The sequence below is a fragment of the Oenanthe melanoleuca genome, chromosome 9 (assembly GCF_029582105.1).
Source record: "Oenanthe melanoleuca isolate GR-GAL-2019-014 chromosome 9, OMel1.0, whole genome shotgun sequence".
Taxonomy (NCBI): domain Eukaryota; kingdom Metazoa; phylum Chordata; class Aves; order Passeriformes; family Muscicapidae; genus Oenanthe; species Oenanthe melanoleuca.
Genome location: NC_079343.1, coordinates 20445259 through 20456215, shown reverse-complemented (window position 1 = coordinate 20456215; position 10957 = coordinate 20445259).

Below are 10957 nucleotides of genomic sequence, written 5' to 3'. Positions count from 1 at the left end.
CCTGCTGGCACCACATCCCTGCTCATCAGTGCTCCATTCATTTAAACACTTTAAAGAGAGCAGAGAAATAGGAGATTAGAGAGATGTGCTGCTGCCTTTGATAAGCCTGAAAATAGAAGCAATGCTTGTGTTAATCCTGTAGCAGTAATACAGAAAAGGCACGATTAACTGCAGTTGCAGGAACAGTCTAGTGCAATCTATTTTCCCAATGAATTTCTCCACGGAAAGATGGGCCACAGGGCACACCTGCAAAATGCATCCAGGCGTTTGTATCTGCATTGTGTCCATGGCCTCTGTTCCAACAGATGGTTGGCCAAAGGATTTCTTCCCCTTTTATTTTATTTTGGTCTTTTTTTCTGAACACACAGGAGCAGAGCAAGCCCTCCTGCCAACAGCACAGTGAAATGCAGAGCATTCAGCAATGAAAGGGTGACCTTGATTAGTGTCTAATGTGTAAAAGCCAGTTACTTTTCAGCACATAATAAAGTAGAAGAGTTCTGCTATGATCTGCCAGAGTTCTTCAAGCTGCTCTGAGGAATACTGTTGGAGATGCTGTCTATACAATCTCTGCTCCAGGCACCAGCTAATCCTTGGTCCCTCCACTCAGGTGGTTTCTCCTGCTTCACTGCAAGATTGCTCCTAGATAAGAGTAGGTACTGCTTATTACATAACAGGCTAGCCCTTATTCAGCAGCACAAATGTTAAGGCAGCTCTACCTGACTTGTACCTACAGATAGAAAATAAAGACAGCTTTTAGATTCCTTATTTTCTACCTTATTTCCTTTTAAAATTATTATATTCTGTAAGCAGCATCTATCCCTCATTGCTACTAGTAATGGAGAGGAGTAAGCAGCCCTGTAGGTAAGAAAAGAAGAAATTCTGGATCCACTGATACTGAGTGAAAATATCCTTGCTGAGTGTTCCCCTTAGAACTCTACACCTTTGGGAGAGAAGCCAAAAGAAGTTGGATTAGCTGGTGTGAAGGCTTGCAAGATCAACTGTAGCTTGGAAAGGCAATACCATCATAAAGGTGCTACTGAGAATAGAGGGGGATTAACACGGTGTTTGAATGGATCCACCAAGTCTTGGGATGAGGAAACATGAACAGTGTTGGCATTATGTGATTGTAATAAAATCAGGCTGATGATGGAGAGGGGGAAAAAAGTGATACCTCTTCCCTACTAAATAACAAGAAAAGAATGCTGGCTAAAAGACTGCAGTCTCTGTGCACACAGCCACATTTCACTGAACTGCAGAGAAAACCCCCTTTTGGGACAGACTCTGCTTTAACAGAGGCCACAGAGGAACAGGAATCAGGAACTGGAGGTAGCAGTAAGAAACAGAATAAACCAAGGAGTTTCCACATTCTTTAAAAACCTAGGGCACTCACAGGACAAAAGCTTCCCTGAGGGCATGGGAGGGGGGTAAAATCTGTGCTTTGAAAGGGAAAAAATTCACAGCTTATAAAAAGGAGGGTGGGAATCACAGATCTGGAAATCAAATGCATACAGGGGCTGCACTCTTAGTGCAGGGGGAGGGGTGTTGCAAATGAGAGGAAATATTTTTGTGCTTTTCAGAGATTTCTAAACCCATAAACCTACAGCCTTCACTACCATAAGGTATTCTGCCCTCTCTCTCTCTTCAGAGAGCTTTCAGAGCTTATCTGGAGAGGAAAATGTTAAGCTGTTAGCATTTAAAAAGTAGGAAAAACAGTTAAGGTGTTCTTAATTTTAAAAAGAAGAATCTTCTTTATAGCTGCATAATCAGTTAAAAGTTGCCTGTGGTGTTACGTCCACGTGCTAAGTTTCCTTAGGGATCCACTTACATCTGCATAATCAGCTATTTTAATTATATGATGCCATAGGGTATGTGATACTGTATGGACAAGTAAAGAGACAAGGAGATGACAGTGGGACAGAAAATACAGCCACCAGATTTCCATCAGCAAAAATGACTGTTGCATGCAGTCATGAGCATGGGATAGAGAAGGAAAAGTCATGTGAAATGAGTTACTCCCTAAAATAAATTCCTTCAATCCCTTGTGAGGCAGATTTTCTCTCTCTTCTGTTCCACATCTCAAACCCAGTATGATTTCCTGCTCCAGTCTGTGGCAATACACTTCAAGCCAAGGCATCCATCTTCTCCAGACTATGATCCCAAGTCTCTGCCATTTCAGAAGCCCCCACCTCCCAGCAACGCCCCCAATCCCAACTCAAAATACCACCATTTCTCCAACCTCCCTGTTATCACTTATGCATATATAAACATTGACATTATCTATACAAAAAAGATCAGGAACTTCTGGTATCTGAAGAATCCCAGATCACTCCTTCCAGCCCTGAAATGTTCCCATTTCCTAACCTCATTTGCAATGGAGGTGATACAAAGAATGAGACTTGTTCTCATCAGCCACAGCAGAAGGATCTCTAAGTTGGACAGAGATCAGGGGAATATGGCCTGTGACAGCCAGATCTCTGAACAGCACATGCTGTTTATCACACCAAGCCAGAGTCATGACTGCATTTCTTCTGGCAGATGAATCCTTTCTCTTCTCGTTTTTCTCCACCAGTGGCTGTTGTGCTCTCCCAGCACTTCTCCAGAGACCAGCAAAGACAGTGGTAGGTACAGTGGCAGCACATATGCATGAGTCATTTCCCAATGATCTTTATTAGCTGCTCTGCCCCCCCATAAGCTTATGCAGATTTTGTAATGATGGCTTCTTAGATCTCTTTTTTGAGGTGAATCCCAGCAAATTACAGCACTGATGAAGGCACCAGGAGCAGTGATGAAGCTGTCCCACCTGAGATCCTTAGGGACACCAGGAGGTGAAGGGTCTACCTGAGAAACAGAGCAAGGCACAGGGAGGAATTTTCAAAAATTAAAATATTTCTAGCAGAAAGACAGATGGTGACATGAGCAGGCTAAAACAGCTGCCAGAGGTTGTCTTTCAAATGTTTGGTTCTATCAGCAGAGCACATCTTAACACTGAAATTTGCAGAAAGTCAAACCAACAATATTTGGATTAGTAACATTAGATGTTCTGTTACAGATTGAGAGAGACTTGGGTGGAAAGGAGTTTCCAAACCTGGAACTGCAAGGGCTCAAACTTAGTTACAGATTGAGCTTTAACTCCTGAGCACACTTGCACTTTGTTCTAACTATAAGAAAAAAGGTGCACAGGACAGAACTAAACAGCTTAAAAAAACACTGTTGACATTCACAATTTCATAAAGAATGGTTTCATCTACCAAAGTGAAAAGATGATCATGCAAGTGGGTAAAATATATTAAACCAGGAAAACAGTGCTAGCATTCCCCATAAAAAAAAATACTCTGCAATTACCAAGAGACAGGATATGGATAAGCAGTTTTTAAGAGGAAAGCCCCTCTATCTCATTAAACAGCTGCTTCACTCCTGCATTTTTTCCCTGTTCAACTCTTCACCTTTAATCTGCAATCCTCAGCTATGCTGCACACACCAAGAATGCAAAGCTGACAAGCACAGGAGGGCCTCCCTTATCAGCTTAGGATAAAAGCAAGAGATCGAAAGGATGGATTGTCTGTGATTTTTCACTGCAGACTGGTAGATATATTATGCTGGTTTCAGACAAGCTAAAGATTTGGAGATCTGAAGATTCATTTATCTTGAAAGATTTGGAGGAATATTGGTAGAAAATAACAGGTGAACTTGCACACAGGAAGGAAGCAGTGCCATGGTGTGCACGGCAGTGAGCAGTGTGACCATGCAGGGCTGTGTGGCAGCTGCTGGGGACAGCAGGCACTGCCCTTCCTGCCCCTCACAGAGGACTGAGCACTCCCAGGGCTGGCTGATGGTAAGGGGAAGGTGAAAATCAATGGGTCAGTCCTCTCTCCCCACAGGGATGCAAAAAAGTCTGCAGTAATACGCCAGCAAAGGAAGTTTCTTCCTAATCCCAGTGCCTGCCTTGTGGCCTTTAGAAGGAGGAATTTGATTTTTCCTGAGGACAGCAGGTAACCCCAGAACACTGCTGAGCCACTGCAGCAGGCAAGAGGAGCACTGAGGCTCCCAGGCACTCTTCCTTGCTGTCTGAATAAAGCTCCTGAGTACAGAATAGACAGCTTGGTCAGGGCCTTCCTTATCCTCCCCTCTCTGCTGTGATCACAGGGAGCTCCCACTCCAGGCCTCTGACGTGTTGGCAGCCTCTATAATTTAGAGTAGCTGTGATTTATGGCTTGGACAGAGGCTGTACTTAGGGAGTACAAAGGTAGGGCTGGCCTGACCAGCATAACTGTGTCCTTGCCGGCCCTTTGTATTGATCCAATGAGTGATGGAAGTGGAGAATTCAATGGCATTTGCTGTCTGTAAGGAAAAGGGAAGGGGAGCTGGGCTGGAGGCAGGCATTTAATTACCCCTCACACCCAGCAGCAGCAGCCAAAAGTGTGATGGTGACACTCTGTATTGATGGGGCAGCCACTCTCGGCGACCTCCCTCTGCACCTCCGCTCGCTGAGGAAGGAAACAGGAACAAGAATGAGAAAATTTTTTGAATGCTTCATCCTGCATTAATCACGTACCATATCCTTCTCCTCATCTAGTCTCAGGGGGAATGTCACAGGCACTGGAACAAGAGAAATGAGGGGAAGTTTACAGTTGCCTAAATCTAAGAGAGAGAGGTGTTTGTGTCACACAGCATGCTGCAGCTCCCACTATAAATTCATGGGCAGATTTCCAACAAGTAATAGGGAGCCAAATCCAAACTATTCAGTGAAAGGCTTGAGCAACCTTTAATCAGACTCCTAATTGGTCTTTTCCTCTGTTTCAACATTTGTTGTTTGAGGAAACCAACAAAAGTTCCCAAATGAGCTTTTTAAAGTGCCATTCAGGATATAATCAGGTCTCTTTGAAAAGGGACAGCTCTAAATTCAGTCATAAATATTTAATACTGTTGTCTGCCAAATTTAGCAAATTATTTTAGTGGGGACCTGTATTTATCAAATTACCACCTTCAAGACAAATACTTACAAGGAATGCTCAGTCTTCCTAGACCTTACTCTGCTAATGAGGGCATGCCCCATCTTTTCCAAAACACCACTTCTAAGACAATGGTCCAATTTTTACATTACAGCCACGTCTGCCTTGTACTGGCTGAGTAGCTGTCATTTGGATTCCTCCTATCAAGTCTGAATTCCCTTTCATCTAGGGTCTGTGTTATGTGATGGCAGCCCAGAGCAGTGACCTATGACTATGCTTGACTTCTTATCTCATGACATGTGGACTAACTTACAAATGCAGGTAATTAGTTAAAGACGTTTCATGACAAATTAGACTAATGGAATTGTAATGGTTAAATTAAGTCTTGGGGTCAGTTTTAAGGTCCCTTGTTAGGGGTGATAGTTAAAATGCAAGCTGTCAGACTCTGGGAAGTATCTTGTTTCTTTTAATAAAGTGCTTCTTTTGCATGTGAAAAGCCAAGGAACATAACTTCTTCGATAGGGTCTGATCCAAGGGAAACAATATGGTTGGCAGTTTTTGGATAAGTCCCCCAGTCCTGCCCCCAAACTGTGTCTGTCCTATAGGCAAGACACACAGTGGAGAAGAGCAGTAAATGTGCAGAAGGATCAAAGCACACAACTTTGCACTGCTCTGAACACTAATCTCTCACTCTCCCCTTGCACCTTTCAACTGAAAATTTCATCAGACATCTTTCTTCAGGGAGGAAGTTAATTTTGCAAAATCAAACAGCCCAACATAAATTAAACAGATAAATCATGTCCTGTTATCCACATCCTTCCTCCAGAAGGAGTCTGCAAGGCTCTCCCTGTAGGCCCTTCTAACAACAGAGTGACTTGATAACTCACACACTGCTAAGGACAAATGGGAAGGGAAGAGGTAACAAAATGGAAAACATTATTCTGCAATTTTGTCATTCCCCAGTGTGCCCATGTCTTGAGCACTGCCTGCAATTCTGTTTGTGCAATCTCAAAAAGGTACATTAGAGTGAGGAGAGGCAACAAGAATATCAGAGGTACCAAATGGCTTCTACAGTAGAAGAGATTTCATACACAAGGACCTGTTTGCTTGACAAACAACAGCTGAACTTGGATGTGATTGAGGTATTTAGCATGGAGTGACAAATGGAGAAAGCAAATGGAGTAATTGCTCTTATTATAATAAACAATCTTTACTTTTGTACTTTTTTTACTTTTTATTTTTTTTTTGGTAGTTGAATGTGGATGTTCACTGATGTAGAGTCCAAAGGAATAAGTGCATTTAAAAAATTAGATAAATTAATGGGAATCTAGCAGCCACTACATACTGCAATTCAGATACAACCTGGAGCTCAGGAAGTGCCTCCACACTGAGCACCAGAAGCTCTGGAAAGACATCAGAAAAAAGAGTCCTCTCCAGTACCATTTTATGCTCTTTTCTTACATTTTCAGCACTGCAGTTTGAGACAGGACTCCAGGCTGGGCAGGGCCTTGTTCTGACTCAACAGGGACTTGGTTTTGGGTCTCTCCTCCCTGCAGACAACATATTAGTCACAGATAAGGCTAAGCCACTTCCCTTCAAAGGCAGCCCTGACCTCTGATGGCCATGGCAAGGAACAGCTGGACTCAGAGCTGTCTCCTGCCCCAGGACGTGGCGGTGATGAGGGCAGGAGTATCTCATGTATGTAAGGACATGTACATGCACATGTGACTTGGAATGGGAGGAGGTCCCTAATTACACAGGCTCCGTTTTAAACTCCAAGCACATGCTTTGATCTTTCCTTTTCCAACATAAACACAGAGCAGAGTACAGATTTAGACAGACATCCCCCGCTGAAACACTGCACTGTTCCCTGCCCAGGCAGAGAAGGAGACAGCCAGTGACACAAGGCAGCTGTTTGCTACATCCCTGCATCCACAGCCTTTGGAAATAATGGCAAAAAGCACAGTGCAAGGACCCTTAAGGAAGAGACAGAGCAACATAACATAAGTATCTGTGTTCAGATGTCATTCTAGATGCCAGTCTGGGTATCTCTGGCAGGACCCTTCACTGCTGTTTGCCTCTTGGAACTAGGATCAGTGTATTGAATTCACCTGAAAAAAAAAAAAAAAAAAATAAAAAATCCAAGCCAGAAGAACAGAGCCCACTCTGATTTGGTACTTCTGCTTGGTCTTGCCATTCAGGCAAACAGTGTCCTCCCCAGTCCCACAATGACAGTGGCTGTCCCACAGTGATAATGGAGACCCCACAGTCCAGCCACAGCTCTCTTCCTGACTTGTGGCACTCATTGCCCACGAGTGCCCCTGCCCCTGGCTGCACCTCAGGGGAGTTCTGTAACAAACCCTTCTCATGGGTGAGTCTCCCTCCTAGGGAATCTATGTCCTCAGAAAAACACTTCCCTTCAGACCCTTCACAGGACAGCAGAGCATGCACCTTTCCCTGTATTCCATGTGTTCTGCTGCTGGAGTGGCAGGATCCCAAGGGCAGTGCACTGCCAGCCCAAAGTATGGATGAAGTGGATCAACTCCACTCCACCTTGATGCCATGAGGCTGCAGCTCCTGCTGGAGCTTGCACAGCCCATTCTGGAGCTCCCAGAGCCCCAACCAAACTAGTGCTGTCATTGCTTCTCTTCCTCTCCTTTTCTCCCAGCACACACACACAGAGTAGCAAGCCAGACCTTTGTGCTTGAAAGGAACACTTAAATTAGTAATGTGTGTTGAAGGAAAATAATTATTCATTAGTATACTTACTGCACTTTTTCTCAGGACAAAATCTGCAGGGATGGAGAATTTAGGTATTCAGTATTCATGTAAGATACCACTGAGATGACAGGAGGAAATAAAGGCCAACATCCACTCAGTGCCTTGACTTTCTGTATCTTTCATTTCCCTAATTCCTGGCATGTGTCATTCATACTTTTTTCATATATGCATAAGGACCAAATGACACTCAAATGCAACAATTCTCCTCCACCAGAAAAAAAAAAAAAAGGATTCAAAAGCCCATTAATAGCACGATGCAGAATTCATTGCATTGTACATCCTTGTAAATATGCATGCACACTCTTTTTATATCAGTTCATATACGTGAAATAGTAATAAGTAGGAAACACAGAAATATAAAATGAGAACCTCATGTTGTTACTACACTACAGTTCTTCTTTATGTGAGAGCTTTTAGCATTAATAGCTAGAGGAGAGTACACACTAGTCACTCTGAGTTTTGAGAGAACTCATTAAGTTCTACTGGTTTCTATTACAGAGATGGGACTATTTGGAACTTGAAAGAAGTGAAAAATTATTTATTTGGAATATAAGAGAGAGGAAATACTTCCCATTAGTGGAATAGCAGCAGCTGTTAACTCTGTAGAGCATATATGCATTAGTTTGAAAAGTCTGTAGGTAGGGAAGATATTTCAGCCTCAAATATCCTCATAAGACACTGACATACTTAAGCTGCAGTTTGCAATATGTTTGTAGAGTTAATGCTTGACAATTTTTTGGTTTAGTATTATTATACAGAAATGATACCAGGATGGTGTTGTCAAATAAATTATTATGTAAGACATATAACCAATGGATATAATAGTAAAATTAATTTGAAAAATGGATAACATATCTAATCTAATCCAATATCTGCCTTTAGTTTTGCTTTGAGAGGGCCAGAAAGCAGGGCTGTTCAAGAGTTTGCCCTTGGTAGAATACTTACTCAATCCTAGTAATAAAGCATAATAAACACTTATCTTCTTTGCTTCCACTGCTCAAAGATACAGATATTTCCTAAAATAACTTTGATATTTCCATGTAGGACAAAGCTAATTAGATTCACAGAGTCACAGAAATGCTGGTTGGAGGAGACCTCTGGAGATCTGCAGTCCAGCCTCCCACTCAAAGCAGGAGTGCTGCCAACACCAGATCAGGTCAACCACGGCTTGGCCCCACAGCCTCTTAAAAATATATAAAGACAGAAATTTCACAACCACTTTTGGTGATCTCTTCCAGTGCTACACCACCCTCTTGATGAAGAAATCAAGTATAAGAAAGTCTGCTGAGAATTGTAGTATCTTGTAAAAGATTAATGAAGATCAATTAAATTTTGTTCTTAAGAAAGACACTGTCACTAAAAGTCCTGTCTCACTGTTAATTCTCACAGAAAGAGTAAAATCCAATTAAATAATAATATTTACTGGTCTATGTGTATTCTAATCTTTCACCAGTGAATATATTCTCAAAATAATCTTCTGATGGAAATGTTCTCAGTTCTGTCTGGTGGAAGGACACTGTGTATTCAATTACACAGCACAACCAAAACAAAGCTGGGAGCTGAATCCAGATTTCCTACGCACTGCATAACTGAGTTAACCACAAAATCACTTTAGGGTTACTTAGCTTTCTTTTCCCACCAGCTACTGCAAAGGTTAAGTGGCAAAAAATTGAAATAAGTGTCCAAGGGCAGCAGGAATGATGACAGCCTTTGTCAGGATCTGAAATTTAGAATTGCTTTTTGTACTACATAAGAAAAAGTAATTCTTCCTTATCCCTATAAGTATGGAGTTCACTCGGACCTCAGTCTGCCATTCTTTCACTTCATCTTCACTGAGATGAATCCTGAAGTTCCAGTTGGAGAATGTAAATTGAAGTCATTGACTGGCACACACATTGACTTTAGATTTCTATCAGATTTCAAAGATGCCACTGGAACCTTTGAGAAGGGTTTAGTCTTTAAAGAAACACTTAAAAATGATAAGTGATGGTTGGAATGCAGCAGTAGGGGTGGCAAAAAGCAGGGTTGAGTGTGTGTATCTACACTTCTAAAATGGATTAGTTGGAATGTCATTGAGTGTTTTCCCTGAAGAGCAAAAGAACAGCCAGGTCTCTGTGCTCACTTCCTATCATTTTATTCCCCATCATTGTTGTGCCACAGAGTCAGCTTATCTAACAGTAGGAACTGCCTTAGTGGAACGAGGATTTACTCCTGAGAATGGGCCCACTCAAGCTCCCGCAGAGGTGCTATTCTGTACCTGCAAACCTTCTCTGCACTCATCTGGTGATAGCAGAGAGATGCAGGCTCCCATTACTATCTCTAAACACACAGTCCCCTGTTAGCTGAGATCATGCAGTGCCCCTTTTACTGCAGCAATGTAAACATTTACCAAGAGAAGACAAGGAAATATGATCTGACACAAGAAGATTAAGCTGTATGGGTTTTTCACAGGAAGCCAAGTCCTTTAGCTGTCAGGTAGAAGCCACAGAGTGATGCCTATTGTTTCTTAAAGAGTAATTACTTCTGATTGCTTCCGAGGACACTAATTTGTCTTGATACAGAATGACAGCATAACCCAGAGCAGTGGATAACTGCATTACTTTACCTGTGTACAGGTTTTCTGGGGCTGGCAAGTACTGGTTGGAGCAGCACTAGAGCTGCACTCACCCTTTGCAGGGCTGTACCCAGGCAGGAGCAAAACCTCCTGCTCTGCCCGTGAAGGGCAGTGCCCTCACTTGGTGCTGAGATGGGATCTCAGAAAATCCTGGCTGGTCAGGGATGGGGCTGGCTCAGTCAGGCAAGGCAAGGCAGCTGGGAACAGCTGGTTTATAGAAAGGAACAACCAACCTGACAGCAATTGCTAATTTTCTGATCTCTTACTCTTTCATATTCTTATATACATTATATATGCTACATATGCTGCTGCCTGAATCCATTCATGCACCTATGAAAAACCTTTTGCTAATTTCATCCAAATAGTAGTATTCCTTCCAAAAGTGAGGAATAGAGGGAATAGAGGGAAAACTGGCTGGAAATGTCAGAATACACTGTGGCTGTCTCCAAAAGTCCTATTGCTCAGAGATGACTTTGCCATGTCACAATTTTATGTGGTTGTTGCAGGGCAGGAGGAACCCCTGCACCAGTCAAAGAATCTTGGTTTGCCAATGCTTTGCTCCCGTGGTGCAGTCAGATCAGGAAAATCTAGAAATTTTGCAAACTGAAAGCAG